This window comes from Schistocerca cancellata, chromosome 9 (assembly GCF_023864275.1).
Source record: "Schistocerca cancellata isolate TAMUIC-IGC-003103 chromosome 9, iqSchCanc2.1, whole genome shotgun sequence".
NCBI lineage: Eukaryota > Metazoa > Arthropoda > Insecta > Orthoptera > Acrididae > Schistocerca > Schistocerca cancellata.
In genome coordinates this window covers 390,322,191-390,338,479 of record NC_064634.1, presented here as the reverse complement: position 1 = coordinate 390,338,479, position 16,289 = coordinate 390,322,191, and the positions used below count along the sequence as shown (strand labels likewise).

The window sequence follows — 16,289 nt, the reverse complement described above, 5'->3', positions numbered from 1 at the left end:
TCTTGGTCAAAACGTGCTTATACACAAGCGGACGTACACTCCGAGGAAGGTTTCTTGCCTCTGCTGTCTCTTTAATATTTTGGGACCACCAGACTATGCCTCTTTTTCCAGGTGGTGCCCACCCGTACTGACGTCGATAATTCCGCACTATCGTTGTCATAAATTTGGATTGTGCATAGCAGAAGACATATTTCACCTTCCTTGGGCCGTCGCCATTTTGGTGCAACCCGTGTCATATCTGCAACGAAGGACAAAAATATTTTACATGTACTAAACGACAAACCGCGATTCTCATTTGCCTGAACGAGCGCACCAGCCACGGTCTCAATCCTCCGTGCAGATTCGGTCCAGTTCTGGTTCATTTTCCTCTTCCACAAGGCAGCGCGCTGCGCGTTACGCTACACAAGCCGGTCTTTACGATCTGTTTACTGCATTGATCGCACACGTAATGAAAGCGCATTATGAGATAACGGACAACAGGAATGCAACACACCCAAAGTATAGGAAACCGGGTAGTATCTTAACTGACCAAAGATACTAAGAAAATATATATTCAACCTATTTTCCCAGTTATATATATACATCCCCTTCTTTATCCGAAGTGAACGAGATGGTGTAGCACTTCCGCCACTCTACTCGTGTTTGAGACGGGGAGGGTTCAAGCAACCATCCAACACCCGAGATATAGGATTTCCGTGCGCACCCTAACGACGACAGGGATTGTGTACTCCGATGCAGGCTACAGCCAGTTTCTTACCCCAGTCCCATTCAGAATCGGCCTAGCGTTCCGTATACAGGGTGTAAATTTTGTTGACAAACCAGGAATAATTCGAAAAATAAGCTTCACACGAAAAAAATGTGTAGAATCGAAAGCTGATTATTTTCGAGAGGGACATCTGCTGGCGCTAAAAATTAGCCCGCCACCCCAGCCCCCTGGGGGTGGGGCTGGAGGCAACTTTGAAATTTCAAATGGGAACCGCCATTTCTTATTGCAGAATCAGATTCTACATGAAAAACTACGTACATTTTATCTTAAACATTTGTTTTGATTCTTGGTAGTGGGCGCTGTAATCCAAAAAAGTCAATGTTGTCAGTTTTCCGTGGAAAATGGTTACGGAAAAGTAAAAAATGCTTATTTACTTCGAAAATTTTGATTCGCTAAAACTAAAACTCTCCCTCTCTCCCGATAGGGTGGGGTTTGAGAGAGAGGAATTAGAGTCTTACAAATGTTAACCCAAATATTAATTTTTTCCGCAGATTCGGATAAGTTTTGTTTGTTTCGTGGTCATGAGACAATACAACTTTCTATTATCAAACAAATTATCTGACTACCTAACTAACTAACACTTATGAAGTAAATAAGTATTTTTTATTTATCCGTAACCATTTTTCACGCAAAAATGAGAACATGAATTTTCTTGAATTACGGCGCCAACTACCAAGAATCGAAACAAATGTTTGAGACAAAATGTACGCAGTTTCTCATGTAGAATCTGATTCTGCAATAAAAAAATGGGGGTTGCTATTAGAAATTTTAAAGTTCCCCCCCCCCCCGCCCCACCCCCAGGGGGCTGGGGTGGCGGGCTAATTTTAGCACCAGCAGATGTCCCTCTCGAAAATAATCAACTTTGGATTCTACACATTTTTTCGTGTGAAGCTTATTTTTCGGGTTATTCTGATTCGTCAACTTAAAATTTACACCCTCTATAATGACTTGGTTATAGACAGTAGACCGAGCGGGGTGGCGCAGTGGTTAGACACTGGACTCGCATTCGGGAATATGACGGTTCAATCCCGCGTCCGGCCATCCTGATTTAGGTTTCCCGTGATTTCCCAAAATCTCTCCAGGCAAATGCCGGGATAATTCCTTTGAAAGGGCACGGCCGACTTCCTTACCTATCCTTCCCTAATCTGACGAGACCGATGACCTCGCTGTCTGGTCTCCTTCCCCAACACCCCCCCCCCCCCCCCCTCCCTACGTTGCGTTATCGACAGTAGGTTAAACGGCAGTCTTCGTTTACTCTTATGTAGTCGTACTCCTTATTGTGTATGTTTTCTGTGGAAATGGTTTTCATTGGCGTTTGACAGAATACTGAAGCCATGCGGCGTAGCACGTGGACGGAAGTGTGAAACCGGTATTCGCGATGGCCTAGTTTAGCGCTGCCGTGCGCTATGAGCTGAGGAGGCTGTGCTCTCAGGGTACCGGTATTCGGCCCGTGCAAAACAAACTTCGCCGCTGAAGGAGGCCACCTTACGGGGCTCCTAAGTTATGAAGACACTGGACGTCTCCCCACTGCTCACTTCACTCGACAACACTTATCTGTGGTACTAGTGTTCGTTCCGGCGGGGTCAGGGATTTTCTCTGCCTCGTGATGATTAGGTGTTGTGTGCTGGCCTTAGGTTAGTTAGGTTTAAGTAGTTCTAGGTTCTAGGGGACTGATGACCATAGACGTTAAGTCCCATAGTGCTCAGAGCCATTTTTTACTAGTGTTTATTCCTCTAATTCACCGACTTTGTGATACAAACGAAGAAACACTTTCACTCTCTGAAGGAATATCATTGAGATGCTGCTGAAATGGAACAAGGGAAGAAGGAAAAAAGGGTATTATGTCCCATCGACGATGCGATCACTGCAGGCGGAATACTATTGGACGAGTATGACGCAGGAAATTGTTCCTGCCCTTTTCAAAGCAACCACTTACGCATTCGACTTAAGCAGTTTCGGGAAATGACGGAAACTAAATATGGATGGCCGGACACGGTAATTCCAACCGTAAGTGGTGCGGCTTGACCATAGAGTCACCTCGCTCAAGGCTATGATGACAATTCCGAAGCACTAGAAATGTTTATCGAAAGCCAGTACGTGGTCGTGCAGGAGTAACCACTCCATAAGCGAACACAAATCCATCAGGGCGCAGGAACGATATCTTCCAGCCGCAGGAAGCTGCTGCATCAATAACTTTTATTTATAACTACTTCCAGTCCACGCTGCTTGAAGTCAGAGCCAAAATTCATCAGTAGTACCAGCGTAGCTGACGACTGATGGCGTGCAGCATACGCCATCTGATCAAAAGTATATGGACACCCCCATGTTATGCGGACTTGACTACTAGGAAGGAGGCGCGCAGTATTGTGTTGTCAGCAGAGGAACAGTAGCAGTAGAACGAATCGGCCAGGACAGATCAGCGACTTCGAACTTCGACTTGTCGTTGAACGACACCTAAGAAGTCCATCAGGGGCATTTCAAACGGTTCTGCAACCTACAGAATATGTTTATTCTACATAGCTACCCTCCTTTCTGTTACCACAGGATAAACAGTATTTGTGGCAAAACTGAAACTGTCAATGTTCTGTTCAGGTTTTATTCCAGAACTGTTGATCTGTAACGTGAAACAGAAGGAAGTTGTAGTAAAACTAAAGAAAACTATACAGATTTAGAATTTCCTCAACAAAAAGGTAAAATAAACGTAAACCGTAAAACAAAAACATATCAAACATTGTCAATACTTCGTTAAACTTCTATGAAATACGTCTCTGTTTCTCAAAAATAACTTCACATTTATCAATAATGATAGGAAACTCCTGACTACGTTCATGTTGAAGAATGTTCTATCGAGTAGGCGGAGGTTCGAGTTCTCCCTCGGGCATGGGTGTGTGTGTTTGTTCTTTGGATAATTTAGGTTAGGTAGTGTGTAAGCTACACTGAATGATGTGTGGTTCCAATTATGTGCAAAACAAACCAATAAACAAAAAAACCAAAAGAAGTTGTCGGCTCCCAGTTCCTCTCTTACACACTCGTTTACGTTTCTTTTCCTGCCAATTCTACCAATACTTCCGGTAATTCTACAATTTCATACGTAATTTATGTAATTATGGTAGAGCGCAAATCTAGTCGTGCATCACGCGTATGCGGTGGCGGGGGGGGGGGGGGGGGGGGTCAGATCAGCTCTTAAGCGTTACATAGGCGGTACGCCTTTTTGCGTACAAAGTCCAAATGGTCCAAGCATAGCAGCCAAACGATCGTCCTCTGCGATATGCATTGGCGTGTTTCATGCTGGATCCTAGAGATGTTGACAATGACTACCTGACAAAGTTCCTGTTTACAGATGAAGCAACGTTTCCACATTTCTAGTCATATGAATCGCCACGACATTATGATTTCAAGCTCCAGAAACCCACACTACACACGTCAACACATCCGTGATAGCCCGAAGCTTAATGTTTGGTGCAGCCTAATGCTCGATAGGATGATAGGCCCATTTTTCTTCCCGGAGAAAACTGTAGCGGGAAATGATTACCTGATCATATTTCTGTTGCGACAGGAAAGACATCCGACAGCAAGGTTAAATAAATTAAATTTACCAAATCTTGAGTGCAACGGATCCCATGCTAGACGGGATGAATGCTTATAAGACGAAGACTTCTGGATCCATACGAGTATGTTTAAAGCTGGTGGAGCTCCCAAAATTTAGGGCGCACCTATATACTGGGCGGAGAAAAAAGAACCTGATAGATGACTGTCGATTATAATTTTCCAGGTAACCACAGGTGGGATTGGCACCGTTACGGAGCTGCGACAATAAAATGACCGCGCAATAGGATGTGCATTTAAAGTAAGGTGGGCCAGCTAATACCTGTTATGCTAAAGAGCGGAGATGCTAACTAAACTAACTGAAGGTAATGATTTGAACTGAACAGTCAAAGTTAGGAAACTTTAAACTCCTACTCATAGCTAGTTACGTTAGACGCGAATTTTTCGAGACCATTACAAGGTAAGTCTTGACTATTTAATGAACTACGCTGGAAGTACCGGAAAGCCATAAACATAGCAGCAGCGTAGTCGGACAAGATCGTACTCATAGACTCACCCAGACACGCTCACTTACTGGAAAAACTTCCAAACTATCTCGGTGACTGGCTAAGTTTTACTGCCGCAGATTCGTTTTTGCGTATTCAATCGTGAAAGTTTTAGGTGATGAACGTCAAATATGAAACACATTAACTCGTTCGCAAAGTAATAAGAGTTCGATTCTTTAAAAAATCGGGGAGGGGGGAGAGGGGGGAGCTGAAAGGGTGAGCTGGTCGTTTATCTTGTCAATTTTCCTTTTTATACAGGAGACAACTGAAAAAGAACGCAAAGTCGAAATCACGTCATGAAATTTGAGGTAAAAATTAAAAAAAGTATTGCAGTAGAGGTGCAATGATGGTGTTATTCGATAATTAAAATACATGACTCTCCAGTTTTCACTGTACTAAACAATAATTCTATAAGGACCAGTCACATGAAAACCAGAAAGCTGGAAAAAATATGTAAACTGTTTATTATTTCTAATACATTTATCCCAGTGTGAGACCAAACAGTCATGGAAAAAAGTTTGTGAGTAGGAAAAATGTTTGCGGTTGCCCACACAACCGTGATTGTACCCAGGCATGCCACCCTTGGGCGGGGATTTAAAAATTGTTTCGAGTACGCTACATTTATTTCTCTAGGAAGCCTTTATACGTCCTCCACACAGACCCGATCTCTGCTCAAGAGGTTTCCGTATTTTTGGAGCGCCGAAGAAAGAAATTCGTGGTCGTCGAATTGTTTCGAACGAAACGGTGCACGGCTGGGTACAGTTATGGTTCCCTAAACAACCACAAATATTATTCCATGAAGACACTGACCGTCTTGTCTCACAGTAGCGTATACTTGTATTAACAGTTATGACAATTATTTTTGCAATAATAAACAGTTTACTAACTTTTTCCATCTATCTCGTTTTCATTTCACTGCCCCTTGTAAATTTAACATCACTAACAACAAATGCAAAACGTAATTCTAGGATTTCGAAAGAAAATCTAATATGTTTTTCAATTTGGAAAAATGTACAAACAAATGTAAAAACAAAATGTAAATACAAATTCTGTCATACATCCTCACATATCCATAAACCTAATAAATGAATCCACTTAGATCCCACGAATCGAGTGAACCATTAATTTTTCTCTTTTTAGCATCCAGTCTGGTAAAGTTCACACATTAACTTTGGTAGTATTGACCCAGCAATACATTCAAACAAATCCACTCTTTTGATCAAGGCTTTCGGGACATTGTTGTTAGTTCCGAGACAATCGTGAACCCTGTTCCCAAAAATATTTGTGAAGAAATAGCCTTTTGCATTCAATGCTATGCTGCTGGCTGGATGTTCCTGAGCTGCATGTGCACAAATTGTATTGATGTCTTTGCCCAATTTATTTTTACCCATAAAGTGAATATTACGAGAATAATTTCCTCCAGCCATGCTGAGCAAAGTGCTCTGCACTGAAGCTCCAAAGAAACAGGTATGGGCATGCATATTCAAATACAGAGATATGTAAACAGGCAGAACACGGCGCTGCCGTCGGCAAGTGTCTGGCGCAGTTGTTAGGTCAGTTACTGCTGCTACAATGGCAGATTATCAAGATTTAAGTGAGTTTGAACGTGGTGTTATAGTCTGCGCAAGAGCGATGGGACACAGCATCTCCGAGGTAGCGATGAAATGGCGATTTTTCCGTACGGCCATTTCAGGAGTGCAATGTCAGGAATCCGGTGAAACGTCAAACCTCCGACATCGCTGCGGCCGGAAAACGATCCTGCAAGAACGGGACAAATGACGATTGAAGACAACCGTTCAACGTGACAAAGTGCAACTCTTCCGCAAACTGCTGCAGATTTCAATGCTGGGGCATCAACAAGTGTCAGCGCGCAAACCGTTCAACGAAACACCAATCGATGTTGGTTTTCGGAGCCGGAGGCCCACTAGTGTACTCTTGGTGACAGCACGACACAAAGCTTTACGACTCACCTGGGCCCGTCAACACCGACATTGGACTGTTGATGACTGGAAACACGTTGCCTGGTCGGACGCGTCTCGTTTCGAATTGTATCGAGCGGATGGGCGTGTAGGGGTACGGAGACAACCTCATGAATCCATGGGCCGTGCTAGTCAGCAGGGGACTTTTCAAGCTGATGGAGGCTCTAAAAATGGCTCTGAGCACTATGGGACTTAACATCGATGGTCATCAGTCCCCTAGAACTTAGAACTACATAAACCTAACTAACCTAAGGACAGCACACAACACCAAGTCATCACGAGGCAGAGAAAATCCCTGACCCAGCCGGGAATCGAACCCGGGCGCGGGAAGCGAGAACGCTACCGCACGACCACGAGCTTCGGACCGATGGAGGCTCTGTAATGGTGTGGGGCGTGTGCAGTTGGAGTAATATGGGACCCGTGATAGGTCTAGATACGACTCTTACAGACAACACGTACGTAAGCATCCTGTGTGATCACCTGTATCCATTCATGGCCATTGTGCATTCCGACAGACTTTGGCAATTCCACCAGGACAATGTGACATCCCACACCTCCAGAATTGCTGCAGATTGGCTCCAGGAACACTATTCTGAGCTTAAACACTACCCAGACGTGCTGTTCAGAAGTGATGTCCACCCCCTCGTGCTCTTACAGACTTACGGACAGTCATGTAAAATACATGGAGTCAATTCCCTCCGGCACTACTTCAGACATTAGTCGAGTCCATGCTAAGTCGTGTTGCGGCACTTCTGCGAGCTGCGATATCAGGCATTTGTATCAGTTTCTTTGGCTCTTCAGTGTATAATAACCTTGACGTCAATCTTCATGAAGCTATCGTGAGTAGTTAACATTTCGTTTTTTTGTCTTTGTTCTTAGTTAGCTTTATTGTACAGTTGTCGGTACAAAGACATAGTACTAAGATGTTAAATGAAAATTACTAACCTCAAAAGACTAGTCTACACAGTTTGATAGTTTATTGCACTTAACTTTTTGTCCACACAGTATAACGGTTTATTTTGCTCAGGGTTTTTTTTATTTTTCAAATTATGTTTTAGTTACTTTCATAGCTATGATTGTCTGCAGCTAACTCCACCGTCGTCCGGTGTAACTGGAAATATGTGAATGTGCTCCATCAAAATGTTGTGACATAATGAAAATCATCTTTCCTGTTCATTTTAGGCTTTATCCAAAGCAAACACGGCTTCGCTCCGTAGGTTAAATGGTCCGGGCAGAGTGCTGTAGAGCGATGTATTTTTTAGTGGCAGACCATAGAACGCTATTGAATAGGAAGCATAAGAAGCCACAGCGGGGACGGATCGTCGATGCCGACGGCATTAGGGACGAAACGATTGCTATGTTGCCAGGGACGGAGGTGATGTGATAGGACGTGACCGTGTTGATAGAACCATCCCAGCATGTACTAGGAACATGAACCAGGATGGCCTGACAGTAATTCGCATTCTCCTACCGTGTACGAGTTCAGTGTTTTACGACAGCGACGCAAGGCTCGGCTTCAGTTTTATAGCGACGACATTACTGGATAAACCTCCTGATAACTTTGTTTTGGACTTGGAAACTTTTTAATTTACCCATATGTAAGCTTTTAGCTACTACACCCCAAGGTAGTGATTATTTGCGAAGACATTCCCAGTTCCAGTATTTTTCTTATTAGCAAAGGAAACCTAAAAAACTTAGTCGAAACTGAGGTGGAATGGAGCTCTTTAAATTTGTTGCTTGGGCACTATTTTTTTAAACAAAAATTAGTTGGGTTAGTTAGGAAAATTTCAGTTTGGCTGTTCTTAACATAACATAGTTGGCAACTCGTCTGCGGTTGCATTTATTTACTTCTTCAGACAATCTTGACAGCAGAGAATCGAAGCAGGAAATTAGTAAATCTTAAAATACTGTACTTTTCACCAACTTACACTGCTTCCGAAGGGTACGGAAGGCCTTTACAGGGAGCTTTCTCTCTTGTGCTAAAACAGCCGACTGTTTCAGAGCCAGGTGTTCAGAGTGAAAGACTGCGGATAGCAGATAATGAGTAAAAAAGAATTGACTCTCCCAACGGGTAACGACAAAGGCGCAGTTTTCACTCTACCACCATGCCTTCTCTTACACTTTTTCCCCTTCTCTGTCGGTTCTGGACGGTGCACACCGTCTCCTGGAATAAGCTGCTTTGCAAGTGTTGGCAGTAAAGTGTTAAAACAGATTTAGACGCAGCATGTTTGAGATATAGTACCGAAAGAAAGCAGAGCCCTTGTAATTGAAAATTTGAAGGAAAAGTTAAAGAAGTACTTAAGACTTACTTGTTTTTCTAAGGAATGGTAAAAACGAAATTTGGAAATTTGTGGTAAGGCCTTATGGGACCAAACTGCTGAGGCCATCGGTCCCTAAGCTTACGCACTACTTAATCTAACTTAAACTAACTTACACTAAGGACAACACACACACCCATGCCCGAGAGAGAAGTTGAACCTCCAACGAGAGAGCCGCGCGGACCGTGACAATGCGCCCAAGACCGCGCGGCTTAAAATTTGACTAACAAATGAAGTGCGCAACGAAAGTACTAGATTAGCGGTGGAATATTTGCTAGGCTGTCTACACCTAAATAGTTTGGCAACAGGGGCAGTTAAAAAAATTCAATTTTTTATCAGAGACTACAGTGTTGGATGTGTCATAACAGATATACACAGCATATCAGGGCTACGTCAATGCAGACGAACACTCCGATGTCATACAAAATTTCTTACATTAAATTTGGGATACGAATGTGGAACAACATATTTAGTTTCAAATTAGGTAACCAGTGTAGGTACTGTGATCAAAGAGCAGCGAACTTGTGTTTCACAGCTTCATGAACTGTACTGAAAGCGTTTGAGACAGAAGAAGACTCGAAGTACCAACAGAAAAGGCGTGACATTTTACTGCCGTGGGTAGTATTTGAGATAATTAGGAAGTCATTTCACATCTCATACTTAAGAAAGCACCTACTTAGTACGACTTCTGAACAGTAGATAACTCCCGATATTCTCACCTCGAAAAATATTTTGCCTCTTCAACATCTGTAGGAAGCAGACTGATTTTGTAATATATCAACAAAGTCATTTGGAAGCCAGTGTGTCACAAAACATTCACTTAGAGATCACATTTCAAGAGATGGAATAATAATATTTTCTTTCACGTCTGGTGGCAGCTTTCTTACAACGATAAAGCGCAAATTTTCTCAAAATAATTGCGATTGCATCCATTTAAGTAAGAACTTGTTTTTCTGGGTTTTGAAAAGTCCAGTTATTGAGAAGTGCACAATTTTCTTTAGGACTCTTTCCAAATGCGTCATGTGTTTTACTCTGAACGTGTTTATGATTTTATTTAAGGCTGATAACAGGAGGATCTAAAGGCCTTTCTTCTATCTAACCGGGCATTTATCATTACCTTCTGTCCAGTGTGTGTAAAAGGTTTCATTATTTGTAAAAATCTACGTACTATCTTTTTGCGAGATCGGACATGATTTTATGTCGAAGACAATGAATGTTCCAAGAGAAGAGCAATAGGCGTTGTTTCACGAGTGTTTAAGTATTTACTTGTCTAATCAAAAATCGAATCGGTAAAGAAGAGTCATCAGAACTAAGATGAGAATTAGTCCTAGTTCAAAATAAAAACAATGGAAACTCGTTTTAATCTCGAGAAGATTGTTAGGATGATGTCAAGAATATTAAAGGAACATACACATAGTTTTGACAGACCTATGGAAAAGTCTAACAATTTATAGAGCTATAAGGCCATAAGGATGAAAGAGCGGGACAAACGTTATAAACTTGTCCTTGAATGAATGAAGAACCAGGGAAATCACTGAATCAGAAAACTAAAACAAAACAACATGAGGAGATGAATGCCGATTATAGCAATGTAATTAATTTATTGTTAAATGAAATGAAAATCTTTACACAGAAATCATCGACAGGAAAAATAAATAGCAGCGCAACACAGTCTCGTGTTTATTGACGACGTAGCAGTAGCTGCTGACAATAAAAAGAATTGTAAGTGAACAGAGAATAATTTGACATTTGTTTTGTTAGGTTACTGATAATGGCAAAATTTAAACTAGTTTATTATTAAAAGGGTGAGAATATCATAACAAGGAGTAAGAATAATTATAATAGTGAAAAAGAAAAGTAAGTAAATGAACAAATTCCTCCACTTCAACAATGATTATAGAGGTACGCAGAACGACCACTCTGGACAAAAGACCACATACAGCGAAAGAAATAGTTTGTAAGAAACAGTACATAACGACAGAAAGAATTATTTGTTAACATATTCGACTAGGCTTTGTAGCTAGTTTGGTTTCAGAAATAGGGGTCCGAATTTCCAGAAGCAATGGAAATACCACTCAGATGGAAAAAGTGATCAATGAAGCAATATAGTATGTGTGACATATCCGTGAAAGCTTCTCCAAATAATCTAATTACGAAAATCATTTTCGTATAGCTAAAACTTACTTGGAATACATTTGTAGTGGCAAGACTCTTGGAAAGCAAGAAAGCGAAACTCGAGACTAAGATCAGGGAGAACCGGTGGAGGACGTGAGGTACAGACATTACGAAAAACTTTCGTAACTATCGCTCTGTCGTCAGTAAATATGATATTGATTGTTGTGATTCTATTTAGTTTACCTTAGGTGCTTTTGATTTAAAGACTATTAATCCACTTTATGGCGCAATAACGTAAATTTTATAAGACACATTCGTGCCTTACCTCTCCTCTTGTATACTTTTATGCCCGTCTTATTAATTTCGACGACTGTTCTTTGGGTGATGGACAAGTTCTCCTGCTCTTCCAAATTAAACTTACGTGCTGAGTCGCTAGAAGAGTCAGTGGAAGAGTCAGTGGAAGCTGTGCGCTTGTGTGTGTGTGTTTCTGTCAAGGGATTGACATCTTTGTAGTGCAAAATCAACTGAAATGCTATAGCGACAACGTGTAATTTTTTAACTTTTCAAGATTTGTTTTTAATTTTAATATATCATAATTTTGATTATTTCATCTTAAAAGACACTAAAACTGGTATCACATATTTAAAATGAAAAAAGAAAAACATTTTCACTGTCCCCAGTCACCTCTTTGGTGAGGTGAATGCAGTTTTGTGGAAAATATTTGTTGGTGTCCCAAGTCACCCACATGTCCCAAGTCACCCCACCCTGCAGGGTGACTTGGGCTACCAGCAAAAAATTAAATTAAAAATAAATGACCGAATTTAAGATAATATTTGATACATCAATGTAATCTACTGACCCAGACCTAACTTTTGATATACATATCCTTTTCATAAGTTGCGTGGGCACTGAGAAATAGTTAAGGAAACACAAAAAGTGTCCCAAGTCACCCGTTTTAAGGTAGTAAGAGTTTAACATTATTACAAAATCTTACGAAACACGTTCCTTCGTACAGCGATTACTTATCTTATTCTGGAGATGTGGATTTCTGTTAGGCTAAAAATGTAAATGCTGCTGAGGCTGTCAGTGTGTTGAATTATTATAGAAATTGCGTTCTGATTGTTTATTCAGATCACAAAATTTCATTACATTACTTTTCCTATAGAAACATGTTTCGGCGCATTTGCGAAATCGTCAGTACTATCTTCTTTTACTGAAGTATTTACTTTCAATTGGTTAGGCTTCGAAGGGCCTTCATTGGCTGGTCAGGTATCTTATCATAGTGTGCATCCCTGCTCTTGTCATTATGCTCATCTTCCTGTCTAGCAGATGGTGTGGATAAAGCGTAACATCACTCATAAGTTTAACTGCTGAACTTGAAAACACAACTGTGCATGGTGACAAAGACAATCTCATAAGCTATGACATGGCGTCTAACCATTTACTGAATTTCCCACAAAGTCTAACCAGCTAGAAACTGAGACTAGCTGACGATGGTACAAATATGTCGAGACATGTTCGGGCAAGAAAAGTAATCACAGAAGAAGTTGTGGTTTGCTTTAACAGGTGGAACCCATTGCCTATAATTTATTCTGCAAACACGGCAGTTCTTAGGACACAAAAAAACTAGCCACTGATAACGTCTGTGTGTTGTTGCACATAGGATGAATATCGATTGAAAGTTGGGTAATGCAGTTCCGAAGATGGAACATTACCTTTGCGAAGGGCCTGCCAGCGCGCGCCACGCCGACTCGGAACGGTGGAGGCAGCAGACCCCTTCGTCACGGTTTGCTGAGACGAATTCGCGGTTTGTCGGGGGCCCTGCCCGGTGGAATGGCCGGCGCGTGAAGAATCGGCGCGGAAGCAGCGCTCGCACGCAGAGCACCGCTGAACACTTGTCTACACACGCACTCAGTGTGGCGATGCTGCGAGGACTGGCTGTGAGTTGCTCCGCCCTGCCTCAGCTCGGCGCGCGGGCCACTACAACGGTAAGTCCGACCGCATTCCGCCGCCGGGTGAGCGGGGGACGGTGGAGCGGACCACTGAGCCTGGGGAGGCCTCTGGCGGCAGCCGGCGGAACCACGCTCACTGTGCCTTCCGTCCGGCCCTGAACCTTTCTCGCAGCCACCCTACCAGAACGGACTTGACACTGCACGCTTCGGATTTTAGCGTTAAAGACGGACTCGTTCTAAGCCATCAGGCTGGCATCACGTTGCCCTACTCCTCTTACTAACTTGTGTTAGCATTTTCAACTCTGCACACTGTCCACTGGACTCGCATTACGAAATCTACATTTATGAGCCAATACATAACGACTGTCTACTTAATAGAGAGTTAGTCCAACTTTAGAATGCACTACACCTATGATTCTACTACGGACTGATAGCTAAACTACACCTCAGCGGCATGAAGTATCTGAACTGAAGAGCCAAGAAAACTGGTTCAGCTGTATAGTATCGCGTAGGTCCCCGCGACCACGCAGAACCCCACAACACGACGAGTCATGATCTCGACTAATGTCTGAAGTAGTGCTGGAGGGAACTGACACCATGAATCCTGCAGGGCTCTCCATAAATCCGTAAGAGTACGACGGGGTGGAGATCTCTTATGAACAGCGCGTTGCAAGGCGTCCCTGATATGCTCACTAACGTTCATGTCTGGGGAGTCTGATCGCCAGCGAAAGAGTTTAAACTCAGAAGAATGTTGCTGGAGCCACTCTGTAGCAATTCTGGACGAGTGGGGTGTCGCATGGTCCTGTTGGAATCGCTCGTCAGAATGCCCAATGGACATGAATGGATGTAAGTGATCCAACAGAATACTTACGTACGTGTCACCTGTCAGTCAAATCTAGACGTATCCGGGATCTCATATCACTCCAACTGCACACGCCACACACCGTCAGAGAGCCTCCACCAACTTGAACAGTCCCTAGCTGACATGCAGGGTCCATGGATTCATGAGGTTTCCTCCATACTCCTACACGTCCATCCGCTCGATACAATCTGAAACGAGACTCGCCCAACCAGACAACATGTTCCCAGTCATCAACAGTCCAATGTCGGTGTTGACTGGCCCAGGCGAGCCGTAAAGCTTTATGTCGAGCAGTCATCAAAGGTACACGAATGGGCCTCCGGCTCCGAAAGCCCATATCGATGGTGTTCCGTTGAATTGTTCGCACGCTGACATTTGTTGACAGCCCAACATTGAAATCCGCAGCAATTTGCGGAAGGGTTCAGTCGTCATTGGTCCCGTTCTTGCAAGATCTTTTTCAGGCCGCAGCGATGTCGGAGTTGAATTTTACCGGTTTCCTGATATTCACGGTACATTTGTGAAATGTTCGTACGGGGGAAATCCACACTTCATCGCTACTTCGGAGAAGCTGAGACCCAACGCTCGTACGCCTATCTTAATACCACGTTCAAACTGACTTAAATCTTATCAACTTGCCATTGTAGGAGTGGTAACCGATCCAACAACTGCGCCAGACACTTGTCTTATAGGGACGTTGCCGACCGCAGCGCCGTTCTCTGCTGTTTACGTATCTCTGTATTTGTACACGCATCCCTATATCAGTTTCTTCGGTGCTTCACTGTATATTTCTGTACTTTCCCTTTTTGCTAGGATAAATATTATAACTAAGATGATTTAATTTGGAGACTGAAATATTTTATATGTGTTACCTGCAGTGAATCTTGTCTCACGTGTTAACTGAGGCGGATGATTCTTTTTTGTGGAAGAATTGTAGTGAAGGGGGTCCATCGTCATGAAAAAAATACAAATCCCGCAATCAGGCTCTAAATACCAGGTGACAGTCGACCGACCGCCGTATCATCCTCAGTCATTCATCATCGGATGCTGTATGGAGGACGATGGGGTCTGGACACCGCATTTCCGGACGCTGTCGACGTTCCGACCTTGGAGCCGCTACCTCTCAATCACGTAGTTCTTCAACTCGCATAAGAAAGCCGCATGCATCCCGGTCGAGTCCTCCCACCAACGAAAAATCTCTGGTGGTACCAGGAATCGAACCCACGTTCCCCACTTGACGGTTTGTCGTGTTGACAACTCGGTTATGGGCGTTGAAGGTCCAGAGTGATACGCTAGTAAATTGTTTTCGCTGTTCGCCATAGTGTGGTAAGTACAGAGAAATTGCGTCCCTCGTCCAAAAATATCCCCAACAAATTCATTATTTGGTTTCGGGTGTATTGTTTGAGTTGAGAAAAATAAAGGAATGAAAAATCCAAAATTTCTAGTTACTTCAGTAAATTCGCTGGGTCACTGTAACTTCCGATTTACCGAAATATAAACGAAGATGTATTAAGCTTTAACTTGTTCTGCTGGTCTAGCAGCCCTTGTCGATGACACCAAGGGTCTAATTTCGCTTTCAGGACAATCTACTTTTCTTCTTCACTTTCTGCTCTGTACAGGTGGCATCTACAAGACTTTTTGTACTTGGGAGTGCGGGGACTGAGACCCTCTTCTTGCAATTCAGATTTAGTCTTTGAGTGCTTTTCCTAAATAGCTTAACACAAATGACCGCATTATTCCTTTTATAACGACACAGTCAATTTTCTTCCTCAAGTTTTCTCATTTCCATCATGTGCCCATTGTAATCTCGTAACCGATGAAGATTAATCCAAATATTTCTTACTTCCCTCATTAGTTTACAAAGATGAATGACAGTGATACGCATCCATGATTTATCAGACTGCACTCATCGCCGGTCGTTAATCAGTTTTTATGAAATGTGTTGTTTTATCTATTAACTACTGTTTATTCACTGGAATCTTGTGTTGTTGTTGTTGTTGTTGTTGTGGTCTTCAGTCCTGAGACTGGTTTGATGCAGCTCTCCATGCTAGTCTATCCTGTGCAAGCTTCTTCATCTCCCAGTACCTACTGCAACCTACATCCTTCTGAATCTGCTTAGTGTATTCATCTCTTCGTCTCCCCCTATGATTTTTACCCTCCACGCTGCCCTCCAATACTAAATTGGTGATCCCTTGATGCCTCAGAACATGTC

General features: G+C 42.7%; 1 protein-coding gene across 1 annotated transcript in view; it reads right to left on the bottom strand.

Moving 5' to 3' along the window:
* Positions 1-13,208, bottom strand: part of LOC126100415 (cadherin-23) — a 410,352-nt gene extending 397,144 nt beyond the window's left edge. Inside the window, exon 1 of the mRNA XM_049911011.1 lies at positions 12,985-13,208. The gene's annotated coding sequence lies outside the window, so the exon portion shown is untranslated. The remainder of the gene's footprint in view (positions 1-12,984) is intronic.
* Positions 13,209-16,289: the final 3,081 nt, after the last annotated feature.